The sequence below is a fragment of the Urocitellus parryii genome, chromosome 3 (assembly GCF_045843805.1).
Source record: "Urocitellus parryii isolate mUroPar1 chromosome 3, mUroPar1.hap1, whole genome shotgun sequence".
In the NCBI taxonomy this organism is placed as follows: domain Eukaryota; kingdom Metazoa; phylum Chordata; class Mammalia; order Rodentia; family Sciuridae; genus Urocitellus; species Urocitellus parryii.
The window spans coordinates 72748885-72762176 of record NC_135533.1 but is presented as its reverse complement, the minus strand read 5'-3'; positions in this window follow the sequence as shown (position 1 = coordinate 72762176).

Genomic DNA, 13292 nt, shown 5'->3' with positions numbered 1-13292 from the left:
CTCCCTATGAATAAGGAGAAGTTAAGACAACAACTGGAAGAAAATATTTGCAAAACAAAAATATGACAAGAAACTGTCTTTAAATAAAGAATTTCCAAAACTCACCAGTAAATAGACAGGCTCACTGGAAATTTTGCACAAACATTTCACTGAAGAAATGGCAAATAAACTCATGAAAATATGTTCATCATTTTCAGCCATTAGGAAAACATATATACAACACATCAGAATGACTAACTAAATTAATAGCAATACCAAGTGCTGGAGAGGATGTGCCTGGTCACTAACACGTTCCTGATGAGAATTTTTTTTTTTTTTTTTTTTTTACTGACTTTTATTTTTTTTTTTAATTTTTTTTAATTGTTGGTCATTCAAAACATTACATAGTTCTTAATACATCATATTTCACAGTTTGATTCAAGTGGGTTAAGAACTCCCAATTTTACCCCGTACACAGATTGCTGTATCACATCAGTTACCCTTCCATTGATTGACATATTGCCTTTCTAGTGTCTGATGTATTCTGCTGTCTGTCCTATTCTCTACTATCCCCCCTCCCCTCCCCTCCCCTCCCCTCCCCTTTTCTCTCTCTACCCCTTCTACTGTAAATCATTTCTTCCATTTGTATTATCTTGTCTTACCCCTCCTTTCCTCTTATATGTCATTTTGTATAACCCTGAGGATCGCCTTCCATTACCATGCGATTTCCCTTCTCACTTCCTTTCCCTCCCACCTCTCAACCCTGTTAATGTAAATCTTCTTCTCAAGCTCTTCGTCCCTACCCTGTCCTTATTTCCTCCCCTTATATCAAAGGAGTCATTTGGTATTTGTTTTTTAAAGATTGACTAGCTTCACTTAGCATAATCTGCTCTAATGCCATCCATTTCCCTCCAAATTCTATGATTTTGTCATTTTTTAATGCAGAGTAATACTCCATTGTGTATAAATGCCACATTTTTTTTTATCCATTCATCTATTGAAGGGCATCTAGGCTGATTCCACAATCTTGCTATCGTGAATTGTTCTGCTATGAACATCGATGTAGCAGTGTCCCTGTAGCATACTCTTATTAGGTCTTTGGGGAATAGACCGAGAAGGGGAATAGCTGGGTCAAATGGTGGTTCCATTCCCAGCTTTCCAAGAAATCTCCATACTGCTTTCCAAATTGGCTGCACCAATTTGCAGTCCCACCAGCAATGAAAAAGAGTGCCCTTTTCCCCGCATCCTCTCCAGCACTTATTGTTGTTTGACTTCCTAATGGCTGCCAACCTGATGAGAATTTAATATGGTTAAAGCTCTTTGGAAAACAATGTGGTAGTTTCTGACAAACCTAAATGTGTAACTACCATATAATCAAACAATAGCACACTTGAGTATCTATCCCTTAGAAATGAAAACTCAGTCACACAAAAACGTGTGAGTAAATGATCATTCATCAGCTCTACTTGCAGTAGTGTATGGCTGGAAACAACCCAGATGTTCTTCCATTAGTGATGGATTAAATGTACTGTGGTAAATATATACAATTTAACAAAAAAAAAGGAAGGAAAAGTATTGATAAGTATCTCAACCTATGTAAATCTCCAGAAAATTATGCTGAGTGAAAACATCAAATCTGAAAAGATTCCTACTTCATGAGTCCATTTATATTGCATTATTAATGGTGTAGAGAGCTGGGAAAACAACTAGCAGTTGCTAGGGATTGCTAGAGGATGTAAGGGAGATGGCTGAGGTTCAGTCCCAGTCCACATTACTTAGTGCCAGTCTGGTATTGTTATAATACACATTGATAGTTTAGTTCAGTATTATTGTTAGTAAGATAGTTGCATTAATATTTTAGTAAATTATACAAAATAACAACAAATACATTTTAACCAAAAATATTTAAAATATTTTGTTACCATCATTTCAGAGATATATATAATAACTTTTTAGATTTTACTGCAACAGTAACTTAGTTTAGTCTTTTTAGAAGACATTTTAATTTAGAATGCAGAAACAGTTTTTCTTTCAATTATTTTTCCTGAATCAAATTAGTTACTATAGATGCCAAATAAACTGATAGCAAATAAAATAGGTAGCAAATAAAATGGCAAATAAAAATGATAAAAAACAGGTCAGGTTTCATTTGGGTTTAATGTAATACACACGGCCGTCTTGTTTCAAACAACTCCAGAAATTCCATGACGACTAGAAAGCTGAGCAGTGCTATAAAACCCACCATAATCAAATCAGGTGAGTTGTAAGTGAAACATCAATAGGAACACCATTTTCTCCTGTGTGCCCTTCTAGGCAACCACAATTCTGAAGTTCTGTTAGAAGAACTGGCAAAACAATTACAGATTATAATTCTAAAACCTGCCCAGGCACTTTTTTCATGGTTACTTTAAATAGAGTGTTTATGTCTCTAAGAGGCCCAACATGGGATGTTAGGGAGGATTCCCAGGGTCACCTTTTGATTGACATTAAAATTGTTCTGCTATCATGAGTTCCAGTTTTTTTTTTCTTTAGTGTCCCCCTCTTCCAAAAGGGCTTCTTGCATTTTATGTGAGCCTCCATAGCAAATGTCCTCAGTAGTAATTGATGTCTTGGGTCACTTTTCTAATGCAAAATGTTACCCTTTCGCCTGACTGCTAGGTAGTTCAAATGGCTAGCTAGGCATAATTACACAGCTGTAATTACGAGTGCTATAACCCAGAATTGGAATTAAAGCACAGAATTAAAAAATGGCCATGCCCGCTACATAGCAATTTTCCTTTTTTTCCTGATTACGTGAAGTGTTTTTTTTTTTTTTTTTTTTTTTTTTGTATTTAAAGCTGGGTCTTGTGCTTTTATCATCTAATAGCATTAGCAAATGAATCACTGGATATATTAAAAGACAAGGGCACTTAAATGACTGAATGTTATAAGAATAAAAGGTAACCAACAAAAATATTGCTAATCCTTGTTTTTCTAAGATATAGTCATTCTTTTTTGGGGGGATGGGGTGGGTACCAGGGATTGAACTCTGGGGCACTTGACCACTGAGCCACATCCCCAGTCATATTTTGTATTTTATTTAGAGTCAGGGTCTCACTGAGTTGTTTAGTGCCTCACTTTTTGCTGAGGATGGCTTTCAACTTGTGATCCTCCTGTCTCCTGTCTCAGCCTCCCAAGCCTTTGAGAGTACAGGTGTGTGTCACCATGCCTGACCAGTCATTCCTTTTAAAAAGTAGCATTTCCTCATAATAGTTTTGGAAGACTTCCTTTTCATCAAGCTCTTTTCCAATTTTGGCATTCAAACTTGTTAGAAGGTCCTGATTCTGACTCCATTTACAAAATATTATTTCCTATAGGCTAGAACAACTCTAGACTGATACCCATCCTCAAATAGAGGTGTTTAAGCAAATTCACCCAACACTCTGACCCTCTGGATCCAGTTACACATACTGAATTCAATGATTTATTTTAGACTGGGCCTCAACTGGAAGTTGGGATTCGATTTTTCTCTCTCTTTAATAATCACTGTAAGCTCAATGTTTCTCATGTACCTTTTCAGAGAGCAAAGTGCGTCTCCATAGATCTAGCTTGAGATCTGCATTCTTGGAAGAAGCCTTTTTGGAAACAAGGGGAAGTGCAAGGCTTTTTAATGTTTTCTGACATTCTCTTTTGGTCACTTTTCTCCTTGTGAAATAACATTTAAAGTGAAAAACCTTAGAAGGAACTACTTGGAACTTGAGGTTTTTCTGTTTCAGTGGAATTCTGTCTCCCAAATAGAAAAATAAACCAGAGGACTCATCAAGAAATAGAAAAGCAGAAGCTAACTGATTGAAAAACCCAGCCGTAGGCCAAGCTGTTTTTCTGGAACTAAGTTTGTCTTGTTTTTGTCACTATCTCCCCATTTACTCTGACACCACATAGCTATAACCTCAACCTCTGGTGTCTAAAAGTTACCTCAGATGCTTTTTTACCTTGTCAGTTCCTGGGCCCTATCCACAGAGATTTCAATTCAGCCTGGATAGTGCACAGGCATATTGCCCTGGGACTTAGTAAATAATTCTTAGACTCGATAACAAAAGTGTGCTCCATGAAAGGAGTGAATGTGATGAATGGAGTCCTTCGCTTTAATGTCCTGGTAAAGATGAAAGGGTTTATTTAAGGCTATAGTTAATAACTTAGTAGACTTGCCTAAGCACTACTGACAGCTTAGAGAATTGAATCTTCTCTTGGCAGTAGAGAATGCCCAGGCTGTAACTTCTAAAATCAAGGTTCATTACTCATTTCCTCTTTACAGCTCTTTAGGGAAAGAAGGGACTTTGTCTTTACTGAATTAAATGCTTTATCATACTTACAAAGATGCTATTTTTTCTACCACTGGGATTAAATGATGTGATTTAAGTTTGAGATTCATTTATTTCTTATATTATTCCAGAACCATTTGATGAAACTTTTTCTTTCTTCATGGGAATGTTTCAGGACCTTGGTTAAAAATCAAGTGATGGTGTATGTGGGACTGTTTCTGACCTCTTCTGTTCCAATGAGTATGTATCATTTCTTATACCAGTGCCATGCTGTGTTGATTATTCTGGCTAATAGTAATACTAGAATTCCAGGTGTATTAAGTCTTACAAAGCTTATTTTCCTAAAATATTTTCAAAAATATTTGGGTTTTCTATATGAACTTCAGAATTGGGTTTTCAAATTTTATAACAAAACAAAACAAAAACCAGCTACAGTTACTCCTGGGAATGTGTTGAACTTAAAGAACAACTTGAAGAGAACCGACATCTTAGCAGCATTGGATTTTCCAATCCACAAACTTATATTTTTAAATTTCCATTGTTTAGGAACTATATAATTTCTCTGAGCAACATTTTTAGTGTTGAAGTCTTAAATATTAAATTCATTTCTTTTTTAAAAACTTGTTTTTGCCACTTCAATAATTGAGATTTTGTTTTTAGTTAACTGCAATTGTATGCGAAAATGCAGGTGCTTTTTTTAAAAAAATAAGCTTATACTAAAGACTTTCAAAGAGTTGTTTAGTAGGTACCTTAGACACTTCTGCATATACAATCACAATTTATAAATATGGAAACTTTTTTATTTCCCATCTTTATATTTTGACTTTCTTTTTAAAGATTTATTTCTGTCACCAGATTCACTAGTACATTGCATAATAAAAGAGGCAAGATCTAGATAAAGTGGCACATATCTGTAATCCCAGCAACTCAGTAGACTGGGGCAGGAAGATCAAAAGTTCAAGGTCAACCTGGTCAACTCAGCAAGACCCTGTTTCAAAATTTAAAAAACATTAAAATGATTTTAAAAAGGGCTGGATTATAACTCTGTGGGAGAGTTCCCCTGGGTTCAATCCCTAAGAACACACACACACACACACACACACACACACACACACACACACATTCACATACCCCAAAATAAAAATAAATTATAAAAATTAATAGGCAATAGTAGATAAATGTCCAGTGTCTACTTTGACATTTATAATACTAATCCACTGCTATATAGAAATGCTGGGATCAGTATTTAACATTAACACAAACAAAAAAAACTGAACTAGATTGGGCATTAAAGAGCACATGTGTACCATGTCATCCACTGTATTAATAACAATATGAATGAAGTAAATTGTATAATTCTACCAGATAATGAGATTACAGTTTCTAAAGTAAAGAGAAAATAGGATAGAAAAGCAAGATAAAGTTTGAAATATTTAAAAAAGTGAGCAGAGAAGAGGCAGTAGAAAGGTGTGAGATGACTTTATAAAGGAGTGATAGTAAAAAACATTAACTAAAAGTAATAAAAATAGAAAGTGAAGAAGACCTTAGTGGGGGAAAAGAGTGAAGAAGGGGCAATAAAAGAGACAAAAACCAAGAAGCAAACAAATAAATGTAAGATCAAAACAACTCAAACCAAGTCAAACCAAAGCTAAATAATAAATGGATAAAGAAAGCAATTAAAATGAAAGTAAGTATATATTTTTTGAACCTATCCTCTCAATGTGAACAAACATGCCCCCAACCTTACTGATTGAAAACAAGTAAAAAATAATAAAATAGAATTGGAAAAAAATAATAGAAAAGAATCTACAATGCAGGGAGGAATACAAGGGAAAAGATTTTTAAAATCTTAATGAAAACAAAGGGTTTGTTTCCTCTGAGGTGTTGTTTCTTTCGTTGAATAGGATGGATTCTCTTTCTCTGTATTCATGTTTGGGCTAGGTGGTGTTCAGTCTGACATCTTTGTGTTCCTTACTTAGCTTCCAGCCCTTGTAGGCAGGAACAAAGGCTGGTTGTAATAGCACTCAGTTTCCTATCTCCCAGTATAAGGTACAATAGATTGGTGAATGCTGACATGTCATGTATTACTGTGGCAGGGGTGACAGATTTCCATATTAGGAATTCCAATAGTTGGAATTTAGTCTCAGCTGATCTTTGGAACTCTGTCAATAGTTATTTGAGATTTGATCCCCGTGTTGCTGAGGAATTGCTGGCCTCTGCTGAACAGATGGGTATCTGTGGCCTTCCGTATATTCCACATTTAGGGCAAAGGATGGAAACCACCGTTTCACATTCCCAGAGAATTGTGCAGTATCAGCCCTGGAGTGAAGATCCTCCAGTATGGCCATTATGGGCATCTTCCCAATAGCTCTTATGGGGCACCAGCAACAAAAGAGCTCGCTGTCTCTTGTTCTCTGTCTTGGTATCCAGAGCCTGCATGCCCTAAGCACAATCTTCTTTGTGCCCATTTTAGTTACACTGATCCGTGCATAGTCTGGGACACACAGTAGGTAATTGCTGGGTCAGGTGTAAATGTCTTTATGAATTTCCAATCCCCTACCTTTGTTCATGGCTATGCAGTGCTTATAAATGGTTTCCATGTTGGCGACCCAGTTATCACCAACTGTTCACCCGTGGGCCAAGCAATTTTGCTTGCTTTTCATTCAACAACTTCTCCTACCAACTCTGACTCTTTTAAGAGCTGCTGCTCTCTGTTTGACAAGATCCCCCAAGACATTTTTTTTTTCTTTTTCTACTGTGCATTCTCTCTCTGCCAGCATTACCCCTCCCATCAGCAGCCAGCATCTCCCACTGCCACCACTAGCCAAGCTGGTGCATGTTTAACATTATTTCTTATGTTTCAAGTTTCTGACTTCTGTGTTTCTATGGTTTCTTTTACTGTCCAATACTGAATTTCAGTGAGTTCCCTTAGTTACCTACCTCACTAAGGCATAGTCTTCCTGCTTTATAAGTCTGATTCTAAGGAACTCTAGGAAATGAAGCCTTCCTCTACTCCTCCATCTTCTCTCCCAAATAAACTTCATATGGATATTATGGGTTTTTTTTGTGTGTGTGTCATTTGGCCTTTGAAATTCATTATATATAATCTGTTATGAGGATAACCTCATAATGCAGTCTCTAGAAGTCAGAGTACTATATCATATCCAATGTACAACTCTCGCCACCATCGCAACTAACTGTTGTCCATTCTCATTCTTACCTCTAACATCTTAGCATGCTGCTATTTACTGGTATTTTACAGGTCTCAGTTTTCACAAAGAAATTGAGATCATTTCAATGACTCAGACTTTAGTAAAGAAAGAAATTGTCTTCTGCATCATAAGTCATTATGCTTTCTAAATAATAGGAAGTACTATGAGTGTGTCTCATACAGTATTTGCTGTTTCTGGTTCAAACTAAACATCATTCACAAGGAAATCACAAACAATAAACAATTTTCTGTTGGAACAAGTTACAGCTTTCTAATATGCATCAAAACTTATTTGTGGGTAATTTTTAAATTTGATTTTCTTTCACTTTTAATAAAGAAAAATGACATAAAATCAGCATAGAAAATATCTTATTTCGTCTTCCCAGAATAGTCTTTGATAAGTAATATTAAAAATTGAATTTCTAAGTGGAAAATGAGGAAGTTCACAAGCATTCACAAGAAAAATAAGTTCAAATGAATAAATTACTGCATTTTGGCCTTTTAGTTCTTATGGAATAGAACCCAAGGGTCTAATCATTGTCTTGATTGAATACAAATGGCTTTTTAGTTCTCTGAGGATAAAATTTTCTCATACTGCTTTAATTGAGGAGCATCATTATTATCCTAAGCCTAAGATGGATTCTCAATAAAACAGGTTCTATTAAATTAAGAGACATATCTTTGTCTGGTGTAGCATAACTCAATATTCAGTAATCTAAATTCTTCAAAATAAGTTTACTGTCAATAAGGGAGAATGATTATAACTTCATGGATTCTAATGATTTTATTATTAATTCTAAATACTATTTTAATTTTTTTATCTAAACCACTTTTTATCTTGTATAATTTTTAAAAATTGTTATTATTAATGGGGTGACTTGATAATTCAAAAAACTTAATAAAATATTACCAAATTGTGATGAATGGATTCTCAGAAAATGGAGATAGGTGGATAGATCTATCTGTACATTAAGGCTCATCAGGCAAACTATATGACTATGGGTATCACTTTTGAGTGGAGGACACTCATAAATCATTCATGAATTACTCAAATTGGAATATAAAAAATATTGAATTGGAAAGGAAGTTTGGATTATTGACTTATTATTACTACCATACATAACATTTCATGACTATTTTACCATTAGTACAGCATTCTGATGCTGTGCTAATCCTTTCTTGGGTGATAAATTGTACTCAAATGTTTCAACAGCCACCAAAAAAAGGAATACAATACCCATTCTCCAAGAAGCATAGTAGGTTGCTATGGTCACATAGTAGGATGTCAGGTAGAACATGGTGGTGCTATTGCTCAGACCAATTTAACAATAAAGCCATTGCTTCTGACTGTCAAACTGCATGCTCCTTGTTCTTTACCATTCTTCTCTGTGTTTACCAAAGAGGCTAACTTACTGGTGGGGGCAGGGGTAATTTCATTTGTGGTTGGCTGACCAGTAGTTAAGTTTTTCAGGTTAGCCTCACCATCTTAAAACCTCTTCATAGGGTTTGTACAACATGCACAAACATAAATAGTGGTCCAGAGTATTCTCCATTCTTTGAGGCTGAAAGTTACATCATATACTATTTACTAGGATTTGGATAGGCCATAAGACACAAAAGAAGGGGCTCTTTCCTCCTTACTGATAATGGAAGAACATTTTTAAAGGTTTGTTTTTTTTAAATTCAAAGAAAACATTCTCTTTGAACCCTGATCTCTGCCTCGATTAACTCAGAGTAGAATTAAATTATGATAAAGTATTTCAGCTGAATTCTACAAGAAGTTGGTAAGCAAAGAAAAACTTCCTATATCATGCTGATTACAAATAGAAATTTTCCTCCTCAACCTCCTCTTCAAATTTATGCACACATAAATTTGCTTTTGTTATACATCTAGCCCACACACAGATGTTTAGGTTACTCATCATGTATAAAATGCATTACTAGATTGTTTAAAAATCTGCTAAGTTTTTTTTCCAGAGAGAAACATCACTATCTAGTATTCATCACAAGCTCTTAAACATTGTCATTTTCTGCTAAATATATTTTTTAAAATTGTTGACTGGAACTCATGAATTTTGCCATAAAGCTTATATTCATAATGAAAAAAAAATGCACCATTTCATGCTTTTAATGAGGATAAAAATAGACTTTGCTAACATAAACATAACCACATTTCTCCTTAAGTACAAATCCATTATCTAAGAAACCTTGAAATGCATTGCTTAAGCAGTATTCTAAAGAAAATTTGCAATAATTACATACAGAATTTAAATACATGTGAAATCTTTATTTCTCTTTCTCTGCCAACATCATTTATGAAAGAAATTGCTCATTGGTGTAGAGCATAAATTTTAAATCCAAATTGTCTGCATTTATGTCTCACTTTTGCTTCTTACCAGCTGGATAATCTTGGGAAAATTTATTGTCTTCTCTGTACCTCATTTCCTCAACTTGTAAAGTATAGATTATAGTAACTCTAAAATAACTGAATTGTTGTAAGAATTGAGTGAGATCATATAGGTAGAGTTGCAAAATGCTATATAAATATTAAATATAATAATAGTTGTAAGTCTGATTTTAATTATTACTAATCAAAATCAAAATTCAGTTGATTCCCATTCTGAAATAGCATTAAAGTTTTGTATGCCATGAAGATAAATTCCATATAAGGTGAATATAACAGAAGAAAAAATTAACCATAGCATTTTTTAGTTAGAAATGACAAAAATCTTAACTAAATAACCATGAATATTCAATCATTACTGATATCAATGACTAGGACAAAAAATCTAAACAAATTCATTAGCCAGCTCCTCTCTGCTTCCCCACCCAGCTTGGCCCTGTTTCTAAATTTTTCCCTTTACATCCTTGACAGATTTTCTGTAGGATTTTTCTGGGAACTTAAATCTCCATTAGGAAAAAGAGATGCCCCAGTTTGGTGCAGCCACCTCTGTTTCAGTGGCTATATCTGGGAGAGAGGAAGGTGGAGGTCCCTAAACTGTCTAGGCAGTTGTAAATTAAGCCCTTTTGATTGACAACCACCAGATTTACCCAATCACTAAAAGGTGTTCACAGATTAAAAAGGTATTTGTACAAATGCATGTTTATTATAAAGGGATGTGTTAATACCACTGTTTAAAGAAAAGGTGAAAAACAAATATGGAATTTACCTATTGGTCAGAGAGCAACCTAAGCCATGACTGGTTATTTCACAAATTTGCCAAGAATCTTTGATGGGTATCATCAGACTTGGTGCTGATACTTTGTTATAAAAATTTGCAACTGCACACTATTCTTTGGCAACCAATTGAGTTAGTATATTGGCTTTCATTTATTTTACTGCTTCTTAACTATTGCATTATAATAGGGAAGATATTTTAGTCAGGAGCATTGTGTGTATGTGTGTGTGGGGGGGGAGAGAGATAGAATGTTATATTACTAAAAATGAACTGCCCTACTGAAATTTTAACTACTTGGTTTCAGCAGTGGAGCAAAGCCAAAGTCAGTATGGGAAAAGTGATGTTTTGACAACTCTTTACAGAATTTCTATATTTTTAGAAATTTGCTCAGTGTAAAAAGAAAAAAAAAGTTTGTAGTTTGTAAATTAATTAATGAATATTTATTAAATATTCATTAATTAAACTTGAACAATACATTATTAGTAAATTGTTCAAAGAATTCTGCTTTTGACCTCTCCAACAGAATGGAAAATTATTGGGATGAAACAGTTCACTTGATTAAAAGGCAAATTTATCTCTATTGGTTAAGTTTGGGTCAGCTATGAAGCAATACAGATCATGAATATTAATATTAGCAACACATTTTTTTTAAAAAACTTGAATTTCATTTACCCATTTGACTTTTGACATAAACCTTTCACCTTCTGAATACTGTTTTGCCCTTTTATGTGGTGAAATAATTATAAGACCACTGACTACTCTGAATATGAAGTGTGACTTTAGCTTAGCACTATTTCCTTGAGTCCTCTCAATTCATGTAGCTCAGATTGCACAAATGTGATAAGTAAGGGGAAAATATGGTATATTTTGAAACATTAAGTTAATAAAAATGTTTGACCCAATTGATTTTAATGTTCAAAACCCAATTGCTGACTAAAAATAAATGAATACTTTAAATAATACCTTCTATTTGAATTGGGTTTTAAGTAAGATTTTTCATTTCTATTATTCATCCAATATAAAATATATACAAACTTTTTACTGGAACTGGTTTTATAACAGGTGGTCTGGTGTTTACCTCTCACATACCCCCAAATTTAACCAATCCTTCATTGTCGCCAGCAGTAAAATTATATTATTTTTCTTATATAATCCTTGTAAGATTTTGAAAATGCAACAAGCTATTCTATCTATCCATAGAAAACCGACATCTAAATATATTCCTTTCATTGAATCTCCCTGGAAACAGTTAATTATAAAGGGATTGATTTTTCTCACATTCTAATTTTGTCATATCAAAATGAGTTCACTCACAAGTTTGCAAATACATCACTGAAGATGCTGTGAAATATTTCTGAAATGACAAGATACTTAGACATTTGGGGTTTATTTTTTTCTCTGCCCTAACAAACATGAATATTAGCTAGTAATTACCAATTTTCAGGATTAAATCCTGCCTTAAAATCAGGTATAAAGTCATATGCTAATTCTATTAATATACATGAGTAGACTCAGCAAACCAACAAACATGATCTTTATTAAATACTGAGACTTTTTAAAATGTTTCATTTTTACATGTAAACATAAAGTTTATACAGAATCTAAAAAAAAAAAAAAAAAAGAGGGCCTAGGGGATTATCACAATACGGAATTCAAATATCCTAATGCTGTGGGGAATTTCCTGCTGCTCCCCTGTTCCTGCTCTCACACCCAGGAGTCCCTTAAAGAGTATATGTGCATCTACTGAATGCCATCTAGGTTGGTTCTACAGTTCAGCTAGTGTGAATTGTGCTGTAACAAACATTGATATGGCTGTGTCCCTGTAGAATGCTGTTTTTAAGTCCTTTGGGTACAGATCAAGGAGTGGGATAGGTGGTTCCATTCCCAGTTTTCCAAGGAATCTCCATACTGCTTTCCAGACTGACTGCCCCATTTTGCAGTCCCATCAGCAATGTATGAGTGTACCTTAGTGTACCTTTTTCCCCACATCCTCATCAACACTTATTTTTGTTTGTATTCTTAATAGCTACCGTTCTGATTGGAGTGAGATAGAATGTTAGAGTAGTTTTGATTTGCTAGAGATGTTGAACATTTCTTCATATATTTCTTGATTGATTGATATCACTTTCTGAGAAGTGTCTGTTCAATAGATGAATGGATAAAGAAAATGTGATATATATATATATATATATATATATATACACACACATACACACATATAATGGAATATTATTCAGCAATAAAAGAGAATAAAATCATGGCATTTGCAGTTAAATGGATGGAGTTGGAGAATATAATGCTAAGTGAAGATAGCCAATCCCAAAAAACCAAATGTTGAATGTTTACTCTGATATAAGGAGGCTGATGTTCATAGTGGGATTGGGAGGGGAAGCATGGGAAGATTAGACAAACTCTGGACAGGGCAAAGGAGAGGGAGGGAAGAGGGGGTAAAAAAGATGGATGGTGGAATAAGATGGACATCATTACCCTAAGTACATGTATGAAGATACTAATGGTGTGAATATACTTTGTATACAACCAGAGATATGAAAAATTGTGCTTATGGTAATATGAGCTGTAATGCGTTCTGCTGTCATATATGACAAATTAGAATAAAAAAAT